The following is a 13,894-nucleotide window of genomic DNA, read 5'->3' on the forward strand; positions in this document are numbered from 1 at the left end:
AATTCACAGTCACGACATTATTATAAGTGATTGCACGTATGCAACCGAGAAGAAAAATGAATCGATGTATGTTTCCCCCCTCCCTTATTTAGGGTCTACGGTCTTTCTTGAAGGGTTGCTGAGGCTAGGCTTCTAAAATCAACCAGGAGGGTTAGATTAAAGAGAGTGGCGAGTGGCAGGCTTTATCACAATGTGCTGGGTTTATTTCAGTTACGTGTCTACAGCAAGCACACCAATCCTAGCCATCTCGTGCGGAAGCAATTGGTTTCTCTTGCAGACGGCCGCCAATCTCTAGGGGAACAATCGCTAGCGTGTAGCAGCATGACCTTATTCTTTTCCCTCTTGTGCTTGCAGGGTTGACCACCGCGGCGGACAGAAGACCGCCTTCGCTCCAGCGGCCGGCGGGGCGACGAGGAAGTGACGAATGTCGAGCGTCAATGTGCGGCCTAGCGTTTAGAACTCGAAACAGCCCCTCTCAAAAGACCTCCCTCCGCTGGGGCGACTGTTGCAAGCCCTCGCGGGGCCCTGAAGCATGCGTCTGAACGCCCTTCGAGAAACGACCACGCTCATGGCTTCGAGACAGGCGACCGACTGAGTGAAACTCACACACAAGACACGCAAATAGCTACCCCCGTACTGAATAGCACTGACGCCTCAGTTACATATTAGACCCACTGCCTCTAGACATTTATTTTAATAAGCATTAAATGCCATCAGACTTCATAACTTTAACGTATATCTTCCATAGGATAAAAAATTGGACAGCCCATCAGGACTGATTTAAGCACAGAATTAAAAAAAATTAACATTGTTTTTTATTTAAAAAATAGAACTCTTGTCAAACAAAGCACATTCATAACCAGGCACACAAATACAAAATACTTTCAGACTCAACACGAGAATTAACGTCTGTGATTAATTTCAAATATAATATTTCAAAACCAAAAGAGCGTTTGCAATATAATATATCTACTTACAGTTTTGCAACGAATTAATTATTTATTGAGAGTAGTAAAGAGGAAAGTATATTAATAAAAATAAATATTTTTGTGATAGTTATTTTTAGCCAGTGAAAGATTTTATTCGAGAAGTGTTAGTTTGTTAAAAATAGAAGAAAGAAAATATTTTTAGTACAAAGTAGATATAAAAAGGAATACAGTATAGTGGGAAAGAGTCAAGTCTACAAGTCTACATATCAGCGATCCGTCAAAACATTAGCATCTACTATCACGTGACTACTCGTCTGTATTTTACTAGGTAAGTATTTATTTTCTCTTGGTCTTAACGTGTCGCAGAAAGCTTGACTTATATAATCGGAAACCCGCAAAATCCAATGAAAGGGAATCATTCAAGAACCATCCATAATCTATGGTAGGGAGCCATCATATAATGTTTCTGGGGCGATTTCGGGAGACATGGAAAACAGAAATCAGGATAGATAGTCGTCAGAATAGCTGACATTCCAGTCTTGGAATCATGGGTTCTAGTCCCACATCAAATATGGGTGTTTTATTATTACTTAAATAATAGGTTTCATCCTATTAAACATTTTTGCATAATATGAAAACCTGTACAGTAATATAATTGTTAATTAATTTATATCTTTGTCCAAATCAGAATAAAAAATACAAAATTATTATGTAACACATATATCGGTGATTGGCTTTTGCATATTTAACCATAAAAGCCAAGATTTTTTATGTTTATTATAAAAACATTATTATATTATGAAACAGACTGTCTAACTTAAATGTAATTTCATTGTAGATTACAAGCTGTTTTCGATTTATATTGGAAAACTTAGAAAATCTTCCTAGAGAGAGAAATATAATACAAATTTACCATTATTTAAATTCAAATATTGAAGAGTTTTTTATTAATATACCATTAAATAAATTTATTACGGTAACATTTTACATTATTAAGGTGTCAACAGGTCACGATAGCCATGAAACAGAAGAACTGGTCACGAACGTCATTAAATAGTCTTTAAATAAACAGAAACGTTAATGGAAGTCACAAAAAATTTATTTTTAGCAGCCTTTTGGTAAATTTGATTTTGTTTGTTGACGCCTCACTTCAGATTATAGTTGCACATTAAATATAAGTATTCGGAGAATGTCCACTTTAGTTATGACGAAATTATCTCGAAACAGGTTTTAGACCTAAAAATTGTAACGTTCCTGCACATGCTTATTCATTTTTTAAAATTATTATTTTGTAATTAAAATTATTCTGTGATAAAAACAGTTGTGAGATATCTTTATTATTCTGAAATTTATTCATCGGGTATTTTTAGACACCTGATTATTGTGATAGGTCAACGTGTAATTAAGTGTTTTGTATTCATAAATTACAAAAATCAGCAAAATTCAATTCTATTAGACACAAATTTTAATGAACAAAAAAACTTTTTACAGTCAAAAGTGGTATTGTTTTTAATGTTTACAGCTGTTCACAGCTTGATAAAAGGTTTTCCAGAAACAAACAGCAACGAGTATTGTGTAGTTGCTGGATATGTCAAAGGTAGTTTTATTTCTCTTCTACCAAAACAATTGAACGTAACCGCTTAGCTTTTAAATCACTATGAAGCAGAAACTTTTAAGATCACTCCAACTAGAATTTACTTTTATCATAGAATAGCAACTAGGATTCTAGTTAGTAATACATTTTTGTAGTAGCCAAGGTTTTTTTTTTCATCCTGAGATCTAAAAGTATAAATACTTATAAATACCGCGCAGTAAACGAACTTCACTTATTTTTATGAGAATCTTCATCCGCAATAGACTTATATTGTTCGGGCAAGAGTAAAGTATAAACAATTTTATCAAGTTAAATAATTATTTCTATGTTTATAACTGTGGGTATTCCTTTTCTTATCAAACAAACCTCTCACAAGAAAACTGACTTTTCAAAGAAAATGTTAACTTTATAAAATTTATTTTTTTGTTTTAAAATGCAGAAATAACTATATCCACGTTGTGTTGAAATTTATGTCACTATATAATGTACATACAAGAATAATTCTTTTAGACCACGGTACAAAAAGTTTCTTTTCGAGAACTGAAATGTATTGGTGTTAAAATAAATTACGAATGTTGAAGATATGTTCCGTAATTTCACGGTAATATTAATCATATTTGTTTATAATAAAGTTAAATAAATAAGAAGTAATACATATTTGTATGTTAGATCCTCATACAATTGTATAGGATAATAAATTTATTTGTAGGTTTAAGAATATTACAAAAATAGAGTGAATAAAAATAAAATGTTGCCTAGTAGGGAAAGATAAAACATGCAGTCAGTTTTATACTGTTATTTCAACCGTGTTATACAAATCCCATTAACATAACGTGTTGCTTCTATAATCAGTAAGCTTAACGACTACCTGCCTTCACTCAACTGTGTTATCTCACACGCTACCGAACTGTTCCTTGACCCATGAACCTGGCCAGGAGGAAAGATGTGGATAAGCACGAAGTGCGATGCTATCATTTTGTTGCTCTTTTGGCATAATGGCGTGACGATTACCAGGCAATGGAGGGTCAGAAATAGCTTTGGTGAACCTAAAATTCACAGCGAAACTTCATTTTTAGAAGGAAAGTACATATTTGTTACATTTATTTACTTAGTCTCTATATTTAAAACCAACGACAGTAGTATAGGATAGCCGGAACTGGGACTGGGTTCTGGGTGAGGAGCCTGAGGAGACGGTCCGCCATCTTGGATTGTGACGTCACGGCGGCCATCTTGGAGGAGTGTAACGGGACATAGCGTAACGGGACAAGTTTGACCTTGACCTTTGACCCTCAAAATTCGCCAAAATTGGGCAAAAATTGCCCAAAATTCCTCAAAATTCGTCAAAATTTACATTTCTGTGAAAGAAATTCCGCCAAAAGATCTCAAAAAATTCCACAATCCAAAAATTAGAATTTCGAAAAATCCTCAAAAGTTGTTTTGCCCTAGAAAGAACCCAAATTCCTAAAAGCGGCTTAAAACTCCTAAGAGCTAGCCGCTCTAAGCCGCCGAGGTCATGACCTTGAAAACTAGGATGCCATGACAGCCATATTGGATTATGACGTCACCGTTGCAATTTACGTTACGGTCGCCATCTTTAAAATCTTTATTTATTATCCGATTTTAATGAAATTTTTTTTAAAATTTATAAAAAAATTCAATTAATAAAAAATATTTAAAAATCATACATTAACGACACGGAGCTCGGAGTCCTCAGTTCGAACCCGACGAGCGCAAAAAAAAAAAATAAAAATGGCGACCGATCCTTCCCCCGTGGTGACTTTTGGCAGACTAACTCCCACCACTTTTCTTAAAGCATATATATCGTCACCTAGTATGACGTCATGTCCGCCATCTTGTCTTCGTTGCTGGAGACCACCATCTTGTTTTCGTCGGCGAGAGTGCGCTGACGCTATGTTAGTTTAGTTCTTATCCGCTAGAGTGCAGTAATCATTTATTACTGTGACACCTGCCATCTTGAAATTTGCCCGCCATCTTGGAAATCCGTAATTATTTAGCTAGGAATTCGGGAAAAGTTCCAAAATTCATTAAATAAATCACTCATTAATTTACATATTGATTCGATCGATTCCCGTCCACGGATCGATAACCGAAAGATGCAATAATGTTTAATTTTATGTAAAAAATAATAATTGCAATAAACCATGTTCTAAATTCATTAAATAAATTTGTAATCCATATAATGATTGATTAGATCGACGTAGGTCCTTGGTTCGATCCTTGGCCGATACCAAACAACTTTAATACTTTAAAAAAGTACCACAATAGTGTCAGGTTTGAGAAAAAAAAACACCGAAAGTTCCTTTAAAAAAACTTTTATTACATACATACTACACTACTACAAGTACAAAAAAAAATACACAGACAAATTACTAAAGTTATGTGGATTTCTCGATTCAACAGTCTTCTTGTTGTATGGTACTACAAATGTGTATTACATAATCCCGTAATTTCAAGTTTTTGATCTTCTCACAGTACGTGCAGTCGGGTGATGGAACACCGCTGGATGCTCCTTCCTTCATCAATGCCACTGGAACTGTTGACAACCATTGTAACACTGCTGACATGTTAACTTCTGAAGCCTTTGAGGTCTTCTCTGCGGAAGATGTTGCACGCGTCGAAATCTCCTGCTGTGCTGAGAGAGTAGGTGTAGCTGTAGACGTCGTTGTCATCGTACTCTGCACTGATGATGGTAGACCTTCGATCCAGGTTGGTATATATAGTGGTAATGATGCCATCGAGTTCTCAAGAATAGCTAGATACCGGTCTATTATGTTATACAAGTCTAACTATCCGATCCGTTCATTACCGCAGCCAGAGACGGACTGAAGTCCATATCACCAGGGTCTCACTTTTATAGACTCATCAGTCGGTACAACACATGAGTCAAAACAAGAACGATGTTCATTATACTCACACTTAACTTTCTCGGAGCATTTTTTATAATGAAGATGTAAGCTATCAAGACGTGAAATTAGTTTTTTGCACTTATTGCACTGAAATTGTATTCTTTAAACATTATTAGAACAACTGCTTCTTTCATGTCTGCGAGCATTTGAGGTGATAGTAAATGATGCGTCACAGTATTTGCACTGACGCAATGTATGCTCTTCATTAGTTGAAGAATCCATTGCTGACGATGAAACTTCGGATGATGGTGGTATCACATCTGTTGAAATCTCCTCCAATGTTGACACCGTCGTTGCCAACGGGATCTGCACCTTCTCCATCGTAGCTGTCGTCAAGGTCCCCGTAGACGATGGTACAACCTCCGAGTTCGACGTTAAAGACGGTAAAGATGCCATCGAGGTCTCAAGAACAGCTAATTGACACGACTTATGCACCAGAAGAAACAAACTAGGTGATCCTTACACCGCCGACGTCAGTAACAAACTGAGCGTCCTGCTGTCTAGGACTCGCTTATATACATGCACCGTATGGAATAATACGTTAATCAAATCAAGAACCATTTACAATAATACTAGAGTCAAATCTACAAATTAAAAAACAGGATCATTTGATCGAAAAAAAATTCGATCTCTCCAATATACGCCAGGCTCCAAGAGCTACAATTCACGTCATCAGATCCATCTACATTTTGCTCCTATGCATCAATTGACCATTAGCTGCAAGTGATCCAACAGCTCCATCAGCTTCAACACGTAATGTACGCAATGTACGCGCAATACATGCAATTTACACGCAATAAATGTAATGATTACACAGTACACACAGGAAACGGAACGTACACACAGTACACACACACACAGGAAACGGAACGTACACACAGTACACACAGGAAACGGAATGTACACACAGTACACACAGAAAACGGAACGGACACACAGTACACACAGAAAACGGAACATACACACAGTACACACAGGAAACTAAACGGACACACAGTACACACAGGAAACGGAACGTACACACAGTACACACAGGAAACTAAACGTACACACAGTACACACAGGAAACGGAACGTACACACAGTACACACAGGAAACGGAACATACACACAGTACACACAGTACACACAGGAAACGGAACGTACACACAGTACACACAGGAAACGGAACATACACACAGTACACACAGGAAACGGAACGTACACACAGTACATACATGAAACGGAACGTACACACAGTACACACAGGAAACTGAACGTACACTGTACACACAGAAAACGGTACGTACACACAGTACACAAAGAAACGGAACGTACACACAGTACACACAGGAAACGGAACGTACACACAGTACACACAGGAAACGTAATGATCGCACACATACAGTAGCGGAAACACACAGAGGCTTAGTTGGAAATCAGAATACAAGAAATAAAAACATTAAATTTTTTACTTTCAATATTTTATTACTTCTCAACATTACACAAATACAAGTAAAAGAAGCCATTATTGTATGTAGCCAGCTTTCCTCAGTTCTTTGAGTATGAAGGATATTTCTTTGATGCACGGATAGTTTCCTGCACAAAGCGAGCCATGTAGAAGTCTTAGCCGGTCAACCAATATGTTTGGATCTTTCCATGATGTGTAATCAATCTTTTCTACCACCATCTTACTTGCTTGTTTATTATAAATACTTTTAATATCACAATCGTCCCAGTGATCATAATAAGCATTATCAGATTTATTTATTATAACACGACGTTTCCATCGTTTCGGTCTCAGGACATCGCCACATTCTTCGATCTTGTCAGCTCTAGGTGCTTCATCACAGTCTATGCCTTTGTCAACAGCCTCAGAGTCACTGTAACAATTACTGTAGAAGACATCCTCTTCACCCAGATTACCGTATGAATTCGCTATCGATGATGTCGAAGTGTCTTCATAGTCTCCATGCTTCCTTTTTAGGAGTCCATCATTTTTACAAAGAATGGGGGATCTACTGAATATAGGCTTGAATGTATTCTCACTTTTCACGGTGTTGATACTTCCATTAGTTTCAGTCTTCCCGAAGCCATTAGCATCCTTCAATTTATGTTCTTCCTCACGATCGGGTGAGCTAATACCATCACGCTCAGGACAAGGAAAATTATTGTCATAATGCAGATCACTCTTCTTTAAATCCCCGGGTGATATTTTAAAATATAACTTCTCCCTACAACCAACGAAAGAAATTATTTAAATGAGTACCAGCGAGCAGTGCCATAGAGAACTTAACAAATAAGAATATGTGAAATTGTTACAGTAATGAGTGGACGAACCTAACGTGCTATAATATGTCAGGAAGGACATTTTTAAATTGTTTTTCTGTGCTAGATTTGTTGTTAAAAAGATAGTATGACATGTGTTTATCATATCGGGCCGGCCCTCCTTTTAATAACTTGTTAATACCTTTCTTTGTGAAACTAAAACAAATGGCAAACAGAATTAATTTAATACTTTTTAAATAAACCAGGAATCCTATAGACCAATCTACTTATGTAGTTATTTTTTTATTCCTATTAACCTATATCTATTTATACGATCCACTAGCTACCAAGTTGCTTGTGTGCAGGGAGTATCAAATTTTCTTGTTCACCAGTTCGTGCCATTTCTGGTAATACTTGTCTTTTTCTTTATATTTTGTGCTCAGCGGTTTCCTAGGTTTTTTTTATTAAATTAAAATAATATAATTTAGGGGCACGAGGGGCGTTACACTTATTACGGCCATAACGTAGAATCGTCATAACTTGGAAACATGCCACTCAGAACAAGCATAACTTAGAAAATTCTATCTTGTGTGTTTCTGAGGACTAAGGAAAGTGTTTGTAAAGATGTTGTTTCTGAGATCTAACTGCAACACTCCGTGCTCCTCAGTGGCCTGGACAGCTCGTCCTCGCTGCAAGTGGTCTCCCTGCTGAAGACGCTGGCCAGGGGAGGTCGCACCATCGTGTGCACCATCCACCAGCCGTGCTCCAAGGCGCTCGGCATGTTCGACCACGTGTACGTCATCGCCGAGGGCCGCTGCGTCTACCAGGGCTCCAGCGACAACATCGTGCCGTACCTCGGCTCGCTGGGGCTGGACTGCCCGCGGTACCACAACCCGGCCGACTTCGGTGAGTCGCGCGGAAAAACACTCTCTATACTTTGGAAACCAGGTGCCAAGAATTAGTTTTTAATACTACGAAAAATATTTTGTAAATTTTTACAACATATGGATATGGTTATTTTTGCATATATGATAATTTCTTACGAAAATTACCGCATGATTTTATTTCTTTAATTGATTTATCAGTCAAGCATTATTTTGTTAAACCGTGGAAAAAATAATGGAATTTTCAATAATTGGGCTTTATTTTGTTTTATTATGCTTATTAATGTGCACAGTTAAAACTGGAAAGTTATTCAGGGAACGGTTTACAAATAACTTCAACTATTGAAGGTTCTGGGACAACACAAAGCATAAATGCCCGGGTGAGAATCCGATCACAGTATTGCTGCGAACGCTATTTTGTAAGGTTGTTTCACGTAAATGTACAGAATTACAAATATCTGTAATTTTACATTAAATATTCATTTTCCGTTAAAAATAAATAAATTACAGTATATGGAAGAATTGTCAACTACTTCTGAGAACTTAGGTTGGAAAGGATAGCCGGATTTCGGGCCCTTTGTCTTGGCTTCTGGGCTCTAGCCGCGTTGAAGCCGAATATTTCACCGCAGCAATCCTGTAGATGGCGACGGCAAGGTCGACCGAAAAGTTGGCGCATCTTCGCCTTCGACGCTGCTACACCCCAGAAGCCAAGACAAAGGGCCCGAAATCCGGCTATCCTTTCCAACCTAAGTTCTCAGAAGTAGTTGACAATTCTTCCATATACTGTAATTTATTTATTTTTAACGGAAAATGAATATTTAATGTAAAATTACAGATATTTGTAATTCTGTACATTTACGTGAAACAACCTTACAAAATAGCGTTCGCAGCAATACTGTGATCGGATTCTCACCCGGGCATTTATGCTTTGTGTTGTCCCAGAACCTTCAATAGTTGAAGTTATTTGTAAACCGTTCCCTGAATAACTTTCCAGTTTTAACTGTGCACATTAATAAGCATAATAAAACAAAATAAAGCCCAATTATTGAAAATTCCATTATTTTTTCCACGGTTTAACAAAATAATGCTTGACTGATAAATCAATTAAAGAAATAAAATCATGGGGTAATTTTCGTAAGAAATTATCATATATGCAAAAATAACCATATCCATATGTTGTAAAAATTTACAAAATATTTTTCGTAGTATTAAAAACTAATTCTTGGCACCTGGTTTCCAAAGTATAGAGAGTGTTTTTCCGCGCGACTCACCGAAGTCGGCCGGGTTGTGGTACCGCGGGCAGTCCAGCCCCAGCGAGCCGAGGTACGGCACGATGTTGTCGCTGGAGCCCTGGTAGACGCAGCGGCCCTCGGCGATGACGTACACGTGGTCGAACATGCCGAGCGCCTTGGAGCACGGCTGGTGGATGGTGCACACGATGGTGCGACCTCCCCTGGCCAGCGTCTTCAGCAGGGAGACCACTTGCAGCGAGGACGAGCTGTCCAGGCCACTGAGGAGCACGGAGTGTTGCAGTTAGATCTCAGAAACAACATCTTTACAAACACTTTCCTTAGTCCTCAGAAACACACAAGATAGAATTTTCTAAGTTATGCTTGTTCTGAGTGGCATGTTTCCAAGTTATGACGATTCTACGTTATGGCCGTAATAAGTGTAACGCCCCTCGTGCCCCAAAATTATATTATTTTAATTTTTTAAAAAAAACCTAGGAAACCGCTGAGCACAAAATATAAAGAAAAAGACAAGTATTACCAGAAATGGCACGAACTGGTGAACAAGAAAATTTGATACTCCCTGCACACAAGCAACTTGGTAGCTAGTGGATCGTATAAATAGATATAGGTTAATAGGAATAAAAAAATAACTACATAAGTAGATTGGTCTATAGGATTCCTGGTTTATTTAAAAAGTATTAAATTAATTCTGTTTGCCATTTGTTTTAGTTTCACAAAGAAAGGTATTAACAAGTTATTAAAAGGAGGGCCGGCCCGATATGATTAACACATGTCATACTATCTTTTTAACAACAAATCTAGCACAGAAAAACAATTTAAAAATGTCCTTCCTGACATATTATAGCACGTTAGGTTCGTCCACTCATTACTGTAACAATTTCACATATTCTTATTTGTTAAGTTCTCTATGGCACTGCTCGCTGGTACTCATTTAAATAATTTCTTTCGTTGGTTGTAGGGAGAAGTTATATTTTAAAATATCACCCGGGGATTTAAAGAAGAGTGATCTGCATTATGACAATAATTTTCCTTGTCCTGAGCGTGATGGTATTAGCTCACCCGATCGTGAGGAAGAACATAAATTGAAGGATGCTAATGGCTTCGGGAAGACTGAAACTAATGGAAGTATCAACACCGTGAAAAGTGAGAATACATTCAAGCCTATATTCAGTAGATCCCCCATTCTTTGTAAAAATTATGGACTCCTAAAAAGGAAGCATGAAGACTATGAAGACACTTCGACATCATCGATAGCGAATTCATACGGTAATCTGGGTGAAGAGGATGTCTTCTACAGTGATTGTTACAGTGACTCTGAGGCTGTTGACAAAGGCATAGACTGTGATGAAGCACCTAGAGCTGACAAGATCGAAGAATGTGGCGATGTCCTGAGACCGAAACGATGGAAACGTCGTGTTATAATAAATAAATCTGATAATGCTTATTATGATCACTGGGACGATTGTGATATTAAAAGTATTTATAATAAACAAGCAAGTAAGATGGTGGTAGAAAAGATTGATTACACATCATGGAAAGATCCAAACATATTGGTTGACCGGCTAAGACTTCTACATGGCTCGCTTTGTGCAGGAAACTATCCGTGCATCAAAGAAATATCCTTCATACTCAAAGAACTGAGGAAAGCTGGCTACATACAATAATGGCTTCTTTTACTTGTATTTGTGTAATGTTGAGAAGTAATAAAATATTGAAAGTAAAAAATTTAATGTTTTTATTTCTTGTATTCTGATTTCCAACTAAGCCTCTGTGTGTTTCCGCTACTGTATGTGTGCGATCATTACGTTTCCTGTGTGTACTGTGTGTACGTTCCGTTTCCTGTGTGTACTGTGTGTACGTTCCGTTTCTGTGTGTACTGTGTGTACTTACCGTTTTCTGTGTGTACAGTGTACGTTCAGTTTCCTGTGTGTACTGTGTGTACGTTCCGTTTCATGTGTGTACTGTGTGTACGTTCCGTTTCCTGTGTGTACTGTGTGTACGTTTAGTTTCCTGTGTGTACTGTGTGTACGTTCCGTTTCCTGTGTGTACTGTGTGTCCGTTTGGTTTCCTGTGTGTACTGTGTGTATGTTCCGTTTTCTGTGTGTACTGTGTGTCCGTTCCGTTTTCTGTGTGTACTGTGTGTACATTCCGTTTCCTGTGTGTACTGTGTGTACGTTCCGTTTCCTGTGTGTGTGTGTACTGTGTGTACGTTCCGTTTCCTGTGTGTACTGTGTAATCATTACATTTATTACGTGTAAATTGCATGTATTGCGCGTACATTGCGTACATTACGTGTTGAAGTTGATGGAGCTGTTGGATCACTTGCAGCTAATGGTCAATTGATGCATAGGAGCAAAATGTAGATGGATCTGATGACGTGAATTGTAGCTCTTGGAGCCTGGCGTATATTGGAGAGATCGAATTTTTTTTCGATCAAATGATCCTGTTTTTTAATTTGTAGATTTGACTCTAGTATTATTGTAAATGGTTCTTGATTTGATTAACGTATTATTCCATACGGTGCATGTATATAAGCGAGTCCTAGACAGCAGGACGCTCAGTTTGTTACTGACGTCGGCGGTGTAAGGATCACCTAGTTTGTTTCTTCTGGTGCATAAGTCGTGTCAATTAGCTGTTCTTGAGACCTCGATGGCATCTTTACCGTCTTTAACGTCGAACTCGGAGGTTGTACCATCGTCTACGGGGACCTTGACGACAGCTACGATGGAGAAGGTGCAGATCCCGTTGGCAACGACGGTGTCAACATTGGAGGAGATTTCAACAGATGTGATACCACCATCATCCGAAGTTTCATCGTCAGCAATGGATTCTTCAACTAATGAAGAGCATACATTGCGTCAGTGCAAATACTGTGACGCATCATTTACTATCACCTCAAATGCTCGCAGACATGAAAGAAGCAGTTGTTCTAATAATGTTTAAAGAATACAATTTCAGTGCAATAAGTGCAAAAAACTAATTTCACGTCTTGATAGCTTACATCTTCATTATAAAAAATGCTCCGAGAAAGTTAAGTGTGAGTATAATGAACATGGTTCTTGTTTTGACTCATGTGTTGTACCGACTGATGAGTCTATAAAAGTGAGACCCTGGTGATATGGACTTCAGTCCGTCTCTGGCTGCGGTAATGAACGGATAGGATAGTTAGACTTGTATAACATAATAGGCCGGTATCTAGCTATTCTTGAGAACTCGATGGCATCATTACCACTATATATACCAACCTGGATCGAAGGTCTACCATCATCAGTGCAGAGCACGATGACAACGACGTCTACAGCTACACCTACTCTCTCAGCACAGCAGGAGATTTCGACGCGTGCAACATCTTCCGCAGAGAAGACCTCAAAGGCTTCAGAAGTTAACATGTCAGCAGTGTTACAATGGTTGTCAACAGTTCCAGTGGCATTGATGAAGGAAGGAGCATCCAGCGGTGTTCCATCACCCGACTGCACGTACTGTGAGAAGATCAAAAACTTGAAATTACGGGATTATGTAATACACATTTGTAGTACCATACAACAAGAAGACTGTTGAATCGAGAAATCCACATAACTTTAGTAATTTGTCTGTGTATTTTTTTTTGTACTTGTAGTAGTGTAGTATGTATGTAATAAAAGTTTTTTTAAAGGAACTTTCGGTGTTTTTTTTTCTCAAACCTGACACTATTGTGGTACTTATTTAAAGTATTAAAGTTGTTTGGTATCGGCCAAGGATCGAACCAAGGACCTAAGTCGATCTATTCAATCATTATATGGATTACAAATTTATTTAATGAATTTAGAACATGGTTTATTGCAATTATTATTTTTTACATAAAATTAAACATTATTGCATCTTTCGGTTATCGATCCGTGGACGGGAATCGATCGAATCAATATGTAAATTAATGAGTGATTTATTTAATGAATTTTGGAACTTTTCCCGAATTCCTAGCTAAATAATTACGGATTTCCAAGATGGCGGGCAAATTTCAAGATGGCAGGTGTCACAGTAATAAATGATTACTGCACTCTAGCGGATAAGAACTAAACTAACAT

The 13,894-nt window shown here is 37.9% G+C and overlaps 1 protein-coding gene across 1 annotated transcript in view; it reads left to right on the forward strand.

Annotated features, from left to right (window-relative positions):
- The first annotated feature begins 1,090 nt into the window (after window positions 1-1,090).
- The window catches only part of LOC134528221 (high-affinity choline transporter 1), a 46,480-nt gene continuing 33,676 nt past the window's right edge, over window positions 1,091-13,894 (forward strand). Inside the window, exon 1 of the mRNA XM_063361643.1 lies at window positions 1,091-1,257. The gene's annotated coding sequence lies outside the window, so the exon portion shown is untranslated. The remainder of the gene's footprint in view (window positions 1,258-13,894) is intronic.

Source organism: Bacillus rossius, chromosome 1 (assembly GCF_032445375.1).
Source record: "Bacillus rossius redtenbacheri isolate Brsri chromosome 1, Brsri_v3, whole genome shotgun sequence".
Classification (NCBI taxonomy): Eukaryota; Metazoa; Arthropoda; class Insecta; order Phasmatodea; family Bacillidae; genus Bacillus; species Bacillus rossius.